At 38.8% G+C, this 15,325-nt stretch overlaps 1 protein-coding gene across 1 annotated transcript in view; it reads left to right on the top strand.

Annotated features, from left to right (window-relative positions):
- xpr1a (xenotropic and polytropic retrovirus receptor 1a) overlaps nucleotides 1-15,325 on the top strand; it is a 237,640-nt gene that overhangs the window by 151,874 nt on the left and 70,441 nt on the right. The window lies entirely within an intron of this gene.

The following is a 15,325-nucleotide window of genomic DNA, read 5'->3' on the forward strand; positions in this document are numbered from 1 at the left end:
AGCTATATAGCTATCAATCTTAACACCTAAACTCTCTCTTCGATTAGGGCACTGGTGCCGACGTAACCGGTACTAACCAGCCCAATAAAAGCAGTAGTTATCAGTTCCTCATTTCTGTGCTAAATGAATGCACTCATCTGCCTGATTAAAGGTGATTGTGTGCACTCAAGTAGCGTCTTATAAGTAGGCAGACAGACTCTGACACTCCTTTTTAAACATAGTACTCCTTTTTAAACATTAATACGCCACCCGGCCTCTATCTATCTATCTATCTATCTATCTATCTATCTATCTATCTATCTATCTATCTATCTATCTATCTATCTATCTATCTATCTATCTATCTATCTATCTATCTATCTATCTATCTATCTATCTATCTATCTATCTATCTATCTATCTCAGGGGTGTCAAACTCCTTTTAGATCGGGGGCCACATGGAGAACAATCTACTCCCAAGTGAGCCGAACTGGTAAAATCACGGCACGATAACTTAAAAATAAAGACAACTTCAGATTGTTTTCTCTGTTTAAAAATAGAACAAGCACATTTTGAAATTGTACAAATCATAATGTTGTTGTTTAGTTTTTTTACACTTACATGTTGCGGTTAATAGTATTCTTTATTCTTTATTTGTCGTTTTTTATATTTTCTGAATAAATTATGTGATACTGTTCATCAGTCAATTCATTGGTGTTAATTTTCAATCTATCGAGATTAAAAAATTACATCAAAATCAAATTACAGTATGTTATTCATGTAGTTTGATCCTGTGGTTTATTTTGTACATATGGAGCATCATCTACAAATTTATAAAGAATTGCTACTGCAACATCCAGTGGACACAATTAGAACAGCTGTTTCTTTCATTAAAAAATTTCAGGTACATTTTTATACTTTGCAAACTCATCCCGCGGGCCGGATAAAACCTGTTTGCGGGCCTGATCCGACCCTCGGGCCGTACGTTTGACACCACTGATCTATATGATATCATATATATATATGTTATATGTGTGTACATATTTACATACAAATATTTATTATAAATATTATTATTATTATTATTTCATATGAATGTACTGTATTATAAAACACCTAAAATAAAATAAATAATAAAAGAAAAAATGCATATAAAGGCCTATCCCATTAAACATCATATCCTAATAGCTGCCTGTTACTCTCTGCAATTTAGAAATATTGGCCTATATACTTTTATGTAAGGAACTTTTTTAATAACCGTGTGTTGACAATTTGTTGAGGCAGTCAGCGGTGGGAGTATTTCAGGGAGTGTGGGAGAATGCATGCGCAGCGTAACATGAGACACAAGCCATAGCATATTGCCGGTACCAGAGGGTTGGCTTCAGTAAAGATGAACTTGAGCACACAAGATAAATATTATGCATGTGGTGCTCCCTCTAGAGCAGGCCTGGGCAATTATTTTGACTCGGGGGCCACATTTAGAGAAAAAAATGTGTCTGGGGGCCGGTATATCTATTTTTAGGAACACTAAAACAAAACCTCATAATAATGTCTGATTGAATGCTAAAAACGTTATGACAGACCGCCTTAAAAAACGTAATGGAATTTTTTTTTCTTTTTCTATGAACCATAAAACACTGAATATTGACTAAATATGAACGTCACACCCTTTTTCGATCGACATATTTTACAATCAAGTGAAACGCAAACAAAAATGCAACAAACGGGGAAATATGAACGCGAAGGGTACAAAATAAACCCACCTACAATCTGATATATATAATATATCACTAAGCTTTAGAACTTTGTTGTAAAAATCTCCCTCCGCGTCTGTGGAAACGCTTCCCGCCCACACTGCTTGGCGCCTCGTCTGAGCTGCTGTGACGTAGATGACCATAGTAACTAATTAGATGACCATAGTAACTAATTAGATGACCATAGTAACTAATTAGATGACCATAGTAACTGGTATATCATCCATAAGCGCAGATTGCAACCATTGAAATACTTTATATAGTTCAAGACTTATGGCCATTTGAAAACATCACTGCACATCATAATGGCAGCTACACATTCCATCTAAAAGATCTAAAAAAAGTATTTGGGAATGTCCGGCGAGCCAGATTGAAAAGCTTAACGGGCCGCATGTGGACCCCGGGCCTTAATTTGCCCAGGTCTGGTTTAAAGGCCTACTGAAATGATTTTTTTTTATTTAAACGGGGATAGCAGATCCATTCTATGTGTCATACTTGATCATTTCGCGATATTGCCATATTTTTGCTGAAAGGATTTAGTAGAGAACAAAGACGATAAAGTTCGCAACTTTTGGTCGCTGATAAACAAAAGCCTTGCCCCTACCGGAAGTAGCGTGACGTCACAAGCTGAAGGGCTGCTCACATTTCCCCATTGTTTACACCAGCAGCGAGAGAGATTCAGACCGAGAAAGCGACGATTACCCCATTCATTTGAGCGAGGATGAAAGATTTGTGGATGAGGAAAGTGAGAGTGAAGGACTATAGTGCAGTGCAGGACGTATCTTTTTTCGCTCTGACCGTAACTTAGGTACAAGGGTTCATTGGATTCCACATTTTCTCCTTTTTCTATTTTGGATCACGGATTTGTATTTTAAACCACCACGGATACTATATCCTCTTGAAAATGAGAGTCGAGAACGCGAAATGGACATTCACAGTGACTTTTATCTCCACGACAATACATCGGCGAAACACTTTAGCTACAGAGCTAACGTGATAGCATCGGGCTCAAATGCAAATATAAACAAAATAAATAAAACCCTGACTGGAAGGATAGACAGAAAATCAACAATACTATTAAACCCTGGACATGTAAATACACGGTTAATGCTTTCCAGCTTGGCGAAGATTAACAATGCTGTTGCTAACGACGCCATTGAAGCTAACTTAGCAACGGGACCTCACAGAGCTATGATAAAAACATTAGCGCACCACCTACGCCAGCCAGCCCTCATCTGCTCATCAACACCCGTGCTCACCTGCATTCCAGCAATCGACGGAAGGACAAAGTACTTCACCCGATCATCCGTGCGGTCGGCGGCTAGCGGCGGCTAGCGTCGGCTAGCGCGTCTGCTATCCAAGTCCTCCTGGTTGTGTTGCTACAGCCAGCCGCTAATACACCGATCCCACCTACAACTTTCTTCTTTGCAGTCTTCATTGTTCATAAAACAAATTGCAAAAGATTCACCAACACAGATGTCCAGAATACTGTGGAATTTTGAGATGAAAACAGAGCTTTTTTGTATTGGATTCAATGGCGTACCAATACTTCCGTTTAACTATTGACGCCACGCGCATACGTCATCATACATAGACGTTTTCAACCGGAAGTTTAGCGGGAAATTTAAAATTGCACTTTATAAGTTAACCCGGCCGTATTGGCATGTGTTGCACTGTTAAGATTTCATCATTGATATGTAAACTATCAGACTGCGTGGTCGGTAGTAATGGGTTTCAGTAGGCCTTTAATACACTGTGGTGCTACCACAATGATTGGGAAAAAAGTTGTGTCAAAGTATCCGATTTTGAACACAAGTTGATTGCATTCTTGCGCATATTTAGTCAATAAATATGTAAACACAAAATGTATTTACTTTTAACATTTTAGGGGAAGCTCAGCTCACTTTGCAATCTTAGAGCAATCACTGACTGATTACACAAATAAAATGGGCACGACTTGACAAGTTATGGTGCTAATTTTAAGATAATGGTATATACAGTATAATTTATTTTTGTCCTAACAAACATTTTTCCAAAAGTCTGTTGTCCAGTGATGCCTCTACTTTGATCATAATAAAGTAACCAAAAAAAGATTATTCTATACATCCTGTCTCCTCTGCATTCAGTGTGTCTGTTCCAGGAAGCACAGGCGTGGAGACTATCAGTCTACTGTGAACGGATATGTGAGAGGAGGCATTACATGGGTAGGAGATTACCACATGCAGACAGGGAGATGAATGAGAAGAATCCTACAAGGACTGGATAATAAACATAATTAAATTAACGTCCTCTAATATTTGAAACCTGGCGTAATTTAGTGGTGCCCCTTTCTTCTGATGCGGTTTCAAATGATGCATAAACTTTCCAGATAGGTTCCTGTGATTAATTAATTTGAGGGCAATACGGAATAGATCTTATATATTATTCTTATTGATCAACAAACCAAGACATGAACGTGCGTTATCTGATTCTCCTATCATACGCTGTCCTTGTTACATTACCTGGCTTATGCGCTACTCCACAGGTGTCAAAATCAAGGCCCGTGGGCCAAATCTGGCCCTGCAACAATATTTGATGTGGCCCGCGAACGCCTGGAAATAATATGCGTTAATAAAATGCTTAATCTTTTCTTACTAAATATGTTTGTTCTTTCCATTTTGACATAAAAAATATGTACTGCATGCAATTGCATATCTTTTAAAATTCAACATTATCAAAATCAAAATATTATATTATCATTAGAGATGTCCGATAATATCGGCCTGCCGATATTACCGGCCGATAAATGCTTTAAAATGTAATATCGGAAATTATCGGTAGCGTTTTTTTATTATCGGTATCGTTTTTTTATTTTTATTTTTTATTTTTTTATTTTTAAATCAACATAAAAAACACAAAATACACTTACAATTAGTGCACCAACCCAAAAAACCTCCCTGTCCCATTTACACTCATTCACACTCATTCACACATTCTTTCTGTTATTAATATTCTGGTTCCTACATTATATATCAATATATATCAATACAGTCTGCAAGGGATACAGTCCGTAAGCACACATGATTGTGCGTGCTGCTGCTCCACTAATAGTACTAACCTTAAACAGTTAATTTTACTCATTTTCATTAATTACTAGTTTCTATGTAACTGTTTTTATATTGTTTAACTTTCTTTTTTATTCAAGAAAATGTTTTTAATTTATTTATCTTATTCTATTTTATTTTATTGTTTTAAAAGGACCTTATCTTCACCATACCTGGTTGTCCAAATTAGGCATAATAATTTGTTAATTCCAGGACTGTATATATCGGTATCGGTTGATATCGGTATCGGTAATTAAGAGTTGGACAACGTCGGATATCGGCAAAAAAGCCATTATCGGACATCCCTAATTATCATGTATTCCAAAAGTGGTTTTTGTTCGAATAAAGATAAATACTGTATTTAAATATCTGCTCGATTTATGATTAAAAATAAATTATCAATCAAATTGTAGACTGTAAAATTGACAATAGATTTTACGGTTAAATTCCGCCGACTGAGTTTTTTTTTACCGTAAAATCAACTAGGGTACTGTTTTTTTTCATACACAGTAAGACACTAAAACATTAAAAAACAAACAAAAAAAACATTAAAACAACAAGATTTTACTTTAAATAAGCTCTGTTGCTTGAATTTTACCGCTAAAAACAGTGGTATTGTTTCTCCAATCCATTCCATTTATTCAATGTTTTTATATGCTTTAAAAACCCACTGCTTTTACTGTAAAATTCTGGTGACTGAGCTGCCAGTTTTTAAAGTAAAATTTAAATATTTTTTTGCAGCTTATGTAAAAAATGTATTGTTAATGTATTATATATATCCATCCATCCATTTTCTACCGCTTGTCTCGTTCGGGGTTGCGGGGGGTGCTGGAGCCTATCTCAGCTGCATTCGGGCGGAAGGCCCGATATATATATATATCGGTAATATATAATTACTTATATATATATATATATATATATATATATATATATATATATATATATATATATATATATATATATATATATATATATATATGTATATATATATATATATATATATATATATGTACACTACCGTTCAAAAGTTTGGGGTCACCCAAACAATTTTGTGGAATAGCCTTCATTTCTAAGAACAAGAATAGACTGTCGAGTTTCAGATGAAAGTTCTCTTTTTCTGACCATTTTGAGCGTTTAATTGACCCCACAAATGTGATGCTCCAGAAACTCAATCTGCTCAAAGGAAGGTCAGTTTTGTAGCTTCCGTAACGAGCTAAACTGTTTTCAGATGTGTGAACATGATTGCACAAGGGTTTTCTAATCATCAATTAGCCTTCTGAGCCAATGAGCAAACACATTGTACCATTAGAACACTGGAGTGATAGTTGCTGGAAATGGGCCTCTATACACCTATGTAGATATTGCACCAAAAACCAGACATTTGCAGCTAGAATAGTAATTTACCACATTAGCAATGTATAGAGTGTATTTCTTTAAAGTTAAGACTAGTGTAAAGTTATCTTCATTGAAAAGTACAGTGCTTTTCCTTCAAAAATAAGGACATTTCAATGTGACCCCAAACTTTTGAACGGTAGTGTATATATATATATATATATATATATATACACTACTCATTGTTAAAATCGGCCCTCTGAGGGCAACCATAACGGCGATGTGGCCCTCAATGAAAATGAGTTTGACACCCCTGCTCTACTCGGACAGTATTATGAACATTCTGTATATTATGGGATGGCTGGTCATGTGATGGATGTAAGAGGCGTGAGAAACTCAAGACCCTGATGCTGTGTTGTGGGAAAAGTAGAATTCAGCTGACCAGACACTTCCCACTGTCCGTGATGGAAATTTCCAATAGGAAAGTGCAGACAGAACACATTCAAGAGGGGGCTTTCTTCGCGACGTTTACAGTTATTGTGCATGTAACAGCCCGGATTTAAGCGCAGTACGGGCAGCACAGCAGTTCAGGAGAGGTCACGACCCATTTCACGGGGAGCTGCTCGGAAGGCGAGATGTTATGTGAGATCAGCACACAATTTATTTCCATAGCTCACATACGCCTAACTGGCATCAGATGAAGTTGCACAATCGACATCATATTCTAACCCTCCTGCATTGAGAATGTGAGCAAAGGCAGGCTATACTGTATGTACTGGAGGTGTGAAGACACACAGATGCATTTAAAGGTGTTCATTTTAACGGGGCAATATGCAAAACTATGTTTTGTTGGCATCTTTTCAACAAATCATGAAGTGCAGAAAAATTTAAATTGCAATATCTATCACATTGGTAATGGTACAGAAATAGTTGTATTTGTTTCGGACATCCTTAACGCCGGACGTTCTACATAATTTTTTTAGGCCTTTAAAGGCCTACTGAAAGCCACTACTACCGACCACGCAGTATGATAGTTTATATATCAATGATGAAATCTTAACATTGCAACACATGCCAATACAGCCGGGTTAACTTATAAAGTGCAATTTTAAATTTCCCGCTAAACTTCCGGTTGAAAACGTCTATGTATGATGACGTATGCGCGTGACGTCACTAGTTAAACGGAAGTATTCGGACACCATTGAATCCAATACAAAAAACTCTGTTTTCACCTCAAAATTCCACAGTATTCTGGACATCTGTGTTGGTGAATCTTTTGCAATTTGTTTAATGAACAATGAAGACTGCAAAGAAGAAAGCTGTAGGTGGGATCGGTGTATTAGCGGCTGGCTGTAGCAACACAATCAGGAGGAGTTTGGTTTGGATAGCAGACGCGCTATCCGACGCTAGCCGCCGACCGCACGGATGATCGGGTGAAGTCCTTCGTCCTTCCGTCGATCGCTGGAACGCAAGTGAGCACGGGTGTTGATGAGCAGATGAGGGCTGGCTGGCGTAGGTGGAGCGCTATTGTTTTTATCATAGCTCTGTGAGGTCCAGTTGCTAAGTTAGCTTCAAAGGCGTCGTTAGCAACAGCATTGTTAAGCTTCGCCAGGCTGGAAAGCATTAACCGTGTAGTTACATGTCCATGGTTTAATAGTATGGTTGATTTTCTGTCTATCCTTCCAGTCAGGGATTTATTTCTTTTGTTTCTATCTGCATTTAAGCACAATGCTATCACGTTAGCTCCGTAGCTAAAGTGCTTCGCCGATGTATTGTCGTGGAGATAAAAGTCACTGTGAATGTCCATTTCGCGTTCTCAACTCTCATTTTCAAGAGGATATAGTATCCGAGGTGGTTTAAAATACAAATCCGTGATCCACAATAGAAAAAGGAGAGAGTGTGGAATCCAATGAGCCAGCTTGTACCTAAATTACGGTCAGAGCGAAAAAAGATGCGTCCTGCACTGCACTCTAGTCCTTCACTCTCACGTTCCTCATCCACGAATCTTTCATCCTGGCTCAAATTAATGGGGTAATCGTTGCTTTCTCGGTCCGAATCGCTCTCGCTGCTGGTGTAAACAACGGGGAAATGTGAGGAGCCTTTCAACTTGTGACGTCACGCTACTTCCGATACAGGCAAGGCTTTTTTTATCAGCGACCAAAAGTTGCGAACTTTATCGTCGATGTTCTCTACTAAATCCTTTCAGCAAAAATATGGCAATATCGCGAAATAATCAAGTATGACACATAGAATAGATCTGCTATCCCCGTTTAAATAAAAACATTTCATTTCAGTAGGCCTTTAACATCAAAACTGTAGCCGCCATTATGATTTGCAGTGCTGTTTTAAAATGACCGTAAGTCTTGGTTTCAATGGTTGAAAGCTGCGCTTTTGGGTGTTATAGGAGTTATTACGGTAATCTACGTCACTGCAGCTCAGACGAGGAACAAAGCAGAGTGGGCGGGGTTTGTTTTCAGAGCAGACAGCCCCAAATGCATGTGTCAGGAACAGATCCATCCATCCATCCATTTTCTACCGTTTGTCCCTTTTTGGGGTCGCGGGGGGTGCTGGAGTCTATCTCAGCGGCATTCGGGCGGAAGGCGGGGTACACACTGGACAAGTCGCCACCTCATCGCAGGGCCAACACAGCTAGACAGACAACATTCACACTCACATTCACACACTAGGGCCAATTTAGTGTTGCCAATCAACCTATCCCCAGGTGCATGTCTTTGGAGGTGGGAGGAAGTCCTCGTTGGGAACCCACGCAGTCACAGGGAGAACATGCAAACTCCACACAGAAAGATCCCGAACCTGGGATTTAACTCAGGACTAGAGATGCGGAAGCACATTTTTACAACAAATTTATGCATAAAAGTGATAATATATCATATTGTAGGTGTTTATTACACATTGCATTCATATTTTGCTGTTTGTTAAATTTTTGTTGTGTTTTGCTTGATTGTAAAAGGTACACAACTATCGAGGAGCTGGTCTGAGAACTATAAGAGGAGCGATGTTCATATGTTGTTAATATTCAGTGTTTTATTGTTCATCCTTAATATTGTAAATCCCACTTTCTTTGTTTTCGTGTGAATATTGGGTGTCCCGTTCAGTAAAAAAACGTAAAATTCCATTCCGTTTTTTTTTGTGGTGGTCTGTCATAACTTTTTTAGAACTCTATCAGACATTGTGACTTTTGGTATTAGTGTTCCTGAAAAAAATAGACCCAAACATACATACTGTACAGCAGATTTGTACAGCTAAATGTGTATATATCATTTATACACACATACACATTGGGCCCCCAGACACAATTTCTTCTCTCAATGTGGCCCCCGAGTCAAAATATTTGCCCAGCTCTGCATTTGTAATTTTCCTGAGGGAACTCTCCTGAAGGAATCAATAAAGTACTATCCATCTATCTAACACTTGCACAATTCAACGCAGCTACCTCAAAAAAGTGGAAAGGCTATCTAAAAAAAGATGCACTTTAGAATAGGGACACAAAGTCAACAAAGTTGCAAAAAAAAAAAACAAGACAGTCTCTTCTTCAAAGAAAATGCCTTTAATATTTATGGCAAGTCTTAAAGGCCTACTGAAAGCCACTACTACCGACCACGTAGTCTGATAGTTTATATATCAATGATGAAATCTTAACATTGCAACACATGCCAATACGGCCGGGTTAACTTATAAAGTGCAATTTTAAATTTCCTGCTAAACTTCCGGTTGAAAACGTCTTTGGATGATGACGTATGCGCGTGACGTAGCCAGTGAAACAGAAGTATTGGTACCCCATTGAAAACAATACAAAATAGCTCTGTTTTCATCTCATAATTCCACAGTATTCTGGAAATCTGTGTTGGTGAATCTTTTGCAATTTGTTTAATGAACAATGGAGACTGCAAAGAAGAAAGTTGTAGGTGGGATCGGTGTATTAGCGGCTTGCTTTAGCAACACAACCAGGAGGACTTACTTGGATAGCAGACGCGCTAGCCGACGCTAGCCGACGCTAGCCGCCAACCGTACGGATGATTGGGTGAAGTCCTTCGTCGCGCCGTCGATCGCTGGAACGCAGGTGAGCACGGGTGTTGATGAGCAGATGAGGGCTGGCTGGCGTAGGTGGAGTGCTAATGTTTTTATCATAGCTCTGTGAGGTCCGGTTGCTAAGTTAGCAACAGCATTGTTAGGCTTAGCCAGGCTGAGAATTATTAACCGTGTAGTTACATGTCCATGGTTTAATAGTATTGTTGATCTTCTGTCCATCCTTCCAGTCAGGGATTTATTTATTTTGTTTCTATCTGCATTTCAGCCAGATGCTATCACGTTAGCTCAGTAGCTAAAGAGCTTTGCAGATGTATTGTCGTGGAGATAAAAGTCACTGTGAATGTCCATTTCGCGTTCTCGACTCTCATTTTCAAGAGGATATAGTATCCGAGGTGGTTTAAAATACAAATCCGTGATCCACAATAGAAATAGGAGAGAGTGTGGAATCCAATGAGCCAGCTTGTACCTAAGTTACGGTCATAGCGAAAAAAGGTATGTCTTGCACTGCATTCTAGTCCGTCACTCTAACGTTCCTCATCCACAAATCTTTCATCCTCGCTCAAATTAATGGGGTAATTGTCGCTTTCTCGGTCCGAATCGCTCTAGCTGCATTGAAAACAATAGGAAAATATGAGGAGGCGAACAACTGACTACGTCACGCTACTTCCGGTAGGGGCAAGGCTTTTTTTTATCAGAGACCAAAAGTTGCGAACTTTATCGTCGTCGTTCTATACTAAATCCTTTCAGCAAAAATATGGCAATATCGCGAAATGATCAAGTATGACACATGGAATGGATCTGCTATCCCCGTTTAAATAAAAAAATGTCATTTCAGTAGGCCTTTAAAACAGGTAGGAAGAAGCAAAGCTTGTTTAGTATGACTACTAACCCTTTTCCAGGGCTCAACAATTGCTGATGGTCACTTTATATGTTTAATCTGGTGACTATTTTCTAATAGGAAGAGAAAAGAATAGAGAATGGAAAGGGGAAAAAAAGATACTATTGGAAATAAATAAGGAAATAAGACATACCGGCGCTGTATCATGGGCATAGGTTGGCATGACCACATCTCAAATGAGGAAGTTCTCCAAAGAGCTGGAATGATGAGCCAGGAGTCCACCTTTATGAGGTCACAACTTTGATGGAAAAGGTTACAGCTTGCGCATGGACACCAAAGGTCTCTTTGGAGAACTCAAGTCAGGCGAATTTTTCACTGGCCGCCCCCTCCTCTGCTTCAAGCATATCTTGATTAGTCAGCTTAAAGGCCTACTGAAACCCACTACTACCGACCACGCAGTCTGATAGTTTATATATCAATGATGAAATCTTAACATTGCAACACATGCCAATACGGCCGGGTTAACTTATAAAGTGCAATTTTAAATTTCCCGGCAAACTTCCGGCTGAAAACGTTTTGATATGATGACGTATGCGCGTGACGTCAACGGTTGAAGCGGAAGTATTCGGAGCCCATTGAATCCAATACAAAAAGCTCTGTTTTTATCTCAAAATTCCACAGTATTCTGGACATCAGTGTTGGTGAATCTTTTGCAATTTGTTTAATGAACAATGAAGACTGCAAAGAAGAAAGCTGTAGGTGGGATCGGTATTTTAGCGGCGGACTACAGCAACACAACCAGGAGGACTTTGAGGATAGCAGACGCGCTAGCCGAACGACCTCACCTTGACTTCCTCCGTCTCCGGGCCGCCGACCGCATCGGTGATCGGGTGAAGTCCTTCGTCGTACCGTCGATCGCTGGAACGCAGGTAAACACAGGTCGTGATGAGCAGATGAGAGCTGGCAAATGTGCAGAGCTAATGTTTTTAGCATAGCCCTGTCGAGGTTCCGTAGCTAAGTTAGCTTCAATGGCGTCGTTAGCAACAGCATTGCTAAGCTTCGCCAAGCTGGAAAGCATCAACCGTGTAGTTACATGTCCAGAGTTTGGTAGTATTGTTGATCTTCTGTCTATCCTTCCAGTCAGGGACTTATTTGTTTTGTTTCTATATGCAGTAGCCCGATGCTATCACGTTAGCTCAGTAGCTAAAGTGCTACACCGATGTATTGTCGTGGAGATAAAAGTCACTGTGAATGTCCATTTTGCGTTCTCGACTCTCATTTTCAAGAGGATATAGTATCCGAGGTGGTTTGAAATACAAATCCGTGAAGCACAATAGAAAAAGGAGAGAGTGTGGTATCCAATGAGCCAGCTTGTACCTAAGTTACGGTCAGAGCGAAAAAAGATACGTTCTGCACTGCACGCTAGTCCTTCACTTTCACGTTCCTCATCCACGAATCTTTCATCCTCGCTCAAATTAATGGGGTAATCGTCGCTTTCTCGGTCCAAATCTCTCTCGCTGCTGGTGTAAACAATAGGAAAATGTGAGCAGTCCTTCCTCCGGTGTCGTCACGCTACTTCCGGTAGGGGCAAGGCTTTTTTTATCAGAGACCAAAAGTTGCTAACTTTATCGTCGTTGTTCTATACTAAATCCTTTTAGCAAAAATATGGCAATATCGCGAAATGATCAAGTATGACACATAGAATGGATCTGCTATCCCCGTTTAAATAAAAAAATGTCATTTCAGTAGGCCTTTAAGCAAGCCGAAATCCCTCCTAATAACCTGGAAAAAGTTGCTATGAATCAGGCAGACTGGAGCATTCTGAGATAGTCAGAAAGCCGCTTAAAGATCGTCTGGAAACCAAAATCTATGAGCAATTTTGGCCGAAAAACCACCATTACATGTTGTGTAGACCAGTGGTTCTCAACCTTTTTTCAGTGATGTACCCCCTGTGAACATTTTTTTTAATTCAAGTACCCCCTAATCAGAGCAAAGCATTTTTGGTTGAAAAAAAAAAGAGATAAAGAAATAAAATACAGCACTATGTCATCAGTTTCTGATTTATTAAATTGTATAACAGTGCAAAATATTGCTCATTTGTTGTGGTCTTTCTTGAACTATTTGGAAAAAAATATATAAAAATAACTAAAAACTTGTTAAAAAATAAACAAGTGATTCAATTATAAAGATTTCTACACATAGAAGTAATCATCGACTTAAAGTGCCCTCTTTGGGGATTGTAATAGAGATCCATCTGGATTCATGAACTTAATTCTAAACATTTCTGCACAAAAAAATAAATCTTTAACATCAATATTTATGGAACATGTCCCAAAAAAATCTAGCTGTCAACACTGAATATTGCATTGTTGCATTTCTTTTCACAGTTCTTTTTGACAGACATTTTAGTGAGGGTCAAACCATCATGGCATGGGGGAAACTCTGGGTTTATGGTAATGAATGGAATAGCCTACTTGATTTGATGTTCAGTTTATGAACTTACATTCATATTTTGTTGAAGTATTATTCAATAAATATATTTATAAAGGGTTTTTGAATTGTTGCTATTTTTAGAATATTTTAAAAAAAATCTCACGTACCCCTTGGCATACCTTCAAGTACCCCCAGGGGTACACGTACCCCCATTTGAGAACCACTGGTGTAGACCACAAGGAAGGGTTTCAAATGTAGGGGGAAAAAAATCAGCACTGCTAGCGCTGTGGCCCATAGGGTAAATGGCAATATTCAGACAAATTTGCCATTATATTATTTTCAGTGACAGAGCAGAAAGACACTAGGAATAAGTTTGCGGTAAAAAATTTAAAAACATTTACCGTATTTTTCGGACTATAAGGCGCACTTAAAATCCTTTCATTTTCGCCTTATAGCCTAATGTACGGAATCATTGTGGTTGTGCTTATCGACCTCAAAGCTATTTTATTTGGTACAGTCACACATAAGAGATACGTGTAGACTGCAATATGATGGCAGTCACACATAAGAGATACGTGTAGACTGCAATGTGACTCAAGTAAACAACACCAAAATTGTGTATGTTCCATTGAAAATATAGAACATTACACACGGCGCTCAAAAATCTATCAAAATGTTTTAGTACGACTTTGGTAAGCTATGAAGCCGCACCGCTTGATGGATTGTACTGTGCTTCAACATAGGAGTATTGTTATGGTGTGTGTGTAAGGTAAGACATATTATCTGGCGTTTTGTTTCGCGGTATTATGCAAAAGCAACTTTTCTTACCTTCTGGTACTTGCTGATCTGTATTTGGGATCTGCATAAATCCTGAAAATTCCGCCTTTGTAGTCTGTGGCGACACCGTAGTCGATAAGCTTCTTCTTTTGCTCCATCTTCTTGTTATGGAACATTCATCCTCCGCTGTTGCCATTTCTAATATAAAGTAGTGTAAAGTTCTTACTTACCGTATTTTTCGGACTATAAGTCGCAGTTTTTTTCATAGTTTGGCCCGGGGTGCGACTTATACTCAGGAGCGATTTATGTGTGAAATTATTAACACATTACCGTAAAATATCAAATAATATTATTAGCTCATTCACGTAAGAGACTAGACGTATAAGATTTCATGGGATTTAGCGATTAGGAGTGACAGATTGTTTGGTAAACGTATAGCATGTTCTATATGTTATAGTTATTTGAATGACTCTTACCATAATATGTTACGTTAACATACCAGGCACGTTCTCAGTTGGTTATTTATGCGTCATATAACGTACACTTATTCAGCCTGTTGTTCACTATTCTTTATTTATTTTAAATTGCCTTTCAAATGTCTATTCTTGGTGTTGGGTTTTATCAAATAAATTTCCCCCCAAAAATGTGACTTATACTCCAGTGCGACTTATATATGTTTTTTTCCTTCTTTATTATGCATTTTCGGCCGGTGCGACTTATACTCCGGAGCGACTTATACGGTATATCTGTCAGTAAACTCGCCATAAAAGCGGTAAAACATACCGGTGTAGTGAGTTTACATTATTCACCCAAGGAACTTTAGTTTATTAGAGAGTTCAGGTCGGACGGTTTTTCACGGGACACATTTCCGGCGTTGTTGTTGTTTTCGGATGAGGAGATGCTGCTCCGTTATTGATTTAAGTAAAGTCTGAATGTCATTAAAACAGTTAGCTCCATCTTTTGACACTTCTTCCACTCCCGTCCTTGCACGCTACACCGCTACAACAAAGATGACGGGGAGAAGACGCTGTCGTAGGTGAGCCACGTAAATAAGACCGCCCACAAAACTGCAAATCCTG

The sequence above is a fragment of the Entelurus aequoreus genome, linkage group LG27 (genome assembly GCF_033978785.1).
Source record: "Entelurus aequoreus isolate RoL-2023_Sb linkage group LG27, RoL_Eaeq_v1.1, whole genome shotgun sequence".
Classification (NCBI taxonomy): Eukaryota; Metazoa; Chordata; class Actinopteri; order Syngnathiformes; family Syngnathidae; genus Entelurus; species Entelurus aequoreus.